The following is a 3,161-nucleotide window of genomic DNA, read 5'->3' as shown; positions in this document are numbered from 1 at the left end:
TTATGACAGTTCTCATTTTTACAGGCCTGCGTGCATGTTACTCACATCTTATACTCACACTTGTTTACTTAGTCTGCTAAAGACTAAATAGTTTATTAAAGTATACGTCTTCATTTGTGTTTGTGTGGTTTCACCCATGTTTATCCGGTGTTTTTTTGTGCTGTGTATTTCTATTTTTTATAATTTTATGCATTAAAGTCCATGAAAATCCTACTGTGATTTATATTATGTATCACTTCATAGTCCCTTTCATAGTTTTTAAAAAATAGATGATTCAACTTCACTTCACTTTTTTTTGTTTTTTTTTTTTTGAGACTGCAGTGGCACTATCGGCTCATGCAAGCTCCGCCTCCCGGGTTCACAGTCTCCTGCCTCAGCCTCCCTAGCAGCTGGGACTACAGGTGCCTGCCATCCTGTCCAGCTAATTTTTTGTGTGTTTAGTAGAGACGTAGTTTCACCATGTTAGCCAGGATGGTCTCGATCTCCTGACCTCATGTTCCACCCTCCTCGGCCTCCCTAAGTGCTGGGATTACAGGCGTGAGCCACCACGCCTGGCCATGTTTTTTTCTTTTCTTTTCTTTTCTTTTCTCTTTTCTTTTCTCTTTTCTTTCTTTCTTTCTTTCTTTTTTTTAAAGGAAAGCTTAGCTGCTTTAACAAGATCTCTTAATTATTTGACCTACATAATGTAGAGTTTATTTTTCTTTTTTGATTGCAATAGGTTTTTGTGTAACCAGTGGGATTTGGTTACATGAATAAGTTCTTTAGTGATGATTTGTGAGATTTTTCTGCATCCATCACCCAAGCAGTGTACTTGTACCCAATGTGTAGTCTTTTATCCCTCACCCTTCTGCTTCCCTTTCCCGAGTCCCTGAAGTCCATTGTGTCATTATTATGCCTCTGCATCATCATAGCTTAGCTCCCACTTATGAGTGAAAACATACAATGTTTGGTTTTCTATTCCTGAGTTCCTTCACTTAAAATAATGATCTTCAATTCTATCCAGGTTGCTGAAAATGCCATTATTTCCTCCCTTTTTATGGCTGAGTTGTATTCCATGGCACATATATGTGTGTGTGTGTGTGTGTGTGTGTATATATATCTCACAATTTCTTTGTCCACTCATTGATGGGCATTTGATCTGATTCTATATTTTTCCAATTGTGAATTTTGCTGCTATCAACATGTGTGCAAGTATCTTTTTTTGTATAATGACTTCTTTACCTCTGGATAAATACCCAGCAGTGGTGTTGCTGAATCAAATGGTTTTTCTACTTTTAGTTCTTTAAGGAATTTCCACACTGTTTTCCATAGTGGTTGTACTCGTCTAAATTCCCACCAATGGTGTAAAAGTGTTGCCTTTTCACCAAATCCCCGCCAAGATGTATTTTTTTTTTAAATCTTTTTTTTATTTTGGCCATTCTTGCAGGAGTAAGTTGGTATTGTATTGTGGTTTTGATTTGCATTTTCCCGATCATTAGTGATAATGAACATTATTTGATATGTTTGTTGGCCATTTGTATATCTTATTTAGAGAATTGCCTATTCGTGTTCTTAGCCCACTGTTTGATGGGATTGTTTTTTCTTGCTGATTTGTTTGAGTTCCTTGTAGATTCTGAATATTAGTCCTTTGTCAGATGTATAGATCGTGAAGATTTTCTCCCACTCTGTGAATTGTCTATTTCGTCTGCTGATTATTTCTTTTGCAGTGCAGAGTTTTTTTAGTTTAATTAAGTCGCATATATTTATCTTTGTTTTAGTTGCATTTGTTTTTGGGTACTTGGTCGTGAAGTCTTTAACTAAACCAATGTCTAGAAAGGTTTTTCTGATGTTATCTTCTAGAATTTTTATGATGTTAGATCTTAAAGTCCTTGATCTATCTTGAGTCGATTTTTGTATAAGGTGAGAGATGATCCAGTTTCACTCATCTATATGTGCCTTGCCAATTATCCCAGCACCATTTGTTGAATAGAGTGCCCTTACTCCACTTAATGTTTTTGTTTGCTTTGTTGAAGATTAGTTGGCTGCAAGCATTTGGCTTTATTTCTGGGTTCTCTATTCTGTTCCATTGGTCTATGTGCTTATTTTTGTACCAGTGTCATGCTGTTTTGGTGACTATGGCCTTTTAGTATAGTTTGAGGTAAGGTAATGTGATGCATACAGATTTGTTCTTTCTGCTTAGCCTTGCTTTGGCTATGTGGGCTCTTTATTTGGTTCCATATGAATTTTAGGATTTTTTTCCCAGTTCTGTGAAGAATGATGGTGATATTTTGATGGGAATTGCATTGATTTTGTGGATTGCTTTTGGCAGTATGGTCATTTTCACAATATTGATTCTGCCTATCCATGAGAATGGGATATGTCTCCATTTGTTTGTGTTATCTATGATTTCCTTCAGCAGTATTTTGTAGTTTCCCTTGCAGATATTTTTAATCTCATTGGTTAGGTAAATTCCTCAGCATTTTGTTATATTTTTTTGGCAGTTATTGTAAAAGGGGTTGAGTTCTTGATTTGATTCTCAGTTTGGTCACTATTGGTGTATAGCAGAGCTACTGATTTGTGTACATTAATCTTTTATCCTGAAACTTTGCTGAATTCATTTATCAGTTCTAGGAGCTTTTTGGAGGCATCTTTATGGTTTTCTAGGTAAACAATCATATGATCAGCAAATAGCAATAGTTTGACTTCCTCTTTACCGCCCTTTATATATGTATGTATGTATGTATTTAATTATTTATTTATATCTTGTCTGATTGCTCTGGCTAGGACTTCCAGCGCTATGTTGAATAGAAGTGGTGAGAGTGGCATCCTTGTCTCATTCCAGTTCTCAATGGGAATGCTATTAACTTTTCCCCATTCAGTACTATTGTGGTTGTGGATATGTGATAGATGGTTTTATTACATTAGAGTTAGATGTTTATTTTTCTGTCTTATCAATATTTGATGGTAAGACTTGCCCAGGTTTGTGGAACAGCTGTAACTCATAAAGTCATTCAATCACTATTCTTCCCTTCCCTCCAAGCTTTGCTTTATTTTCATGAAACATAGCACCAAAATCCAGGAGGAAACTGCAGGTGAGTCATAAGCGATGTTTCACTAGCTAGCCTCAGATGTAAAGTCATATTCCAAGGGACAACGTCATCACCTTCCCAAATCTACTTTCA

Source organism: Chlorocebus sabaeus, chromosome 17 (assembly GCF_047675955.1).
Source record: "Chlorocebus sabaeus isolate Y175 chromosome 17, mChlSab1.0.hap1, whole genome shotgun sequence".
NCBI lineage: Eukaryota > Metazoa > Chordata > Mammalia > Primates > Cercopithecidae > Chlorocebus > Chlorocebus sabaeus.
This window is presented reverse-complemented; position numbering follows the sequence as displayed.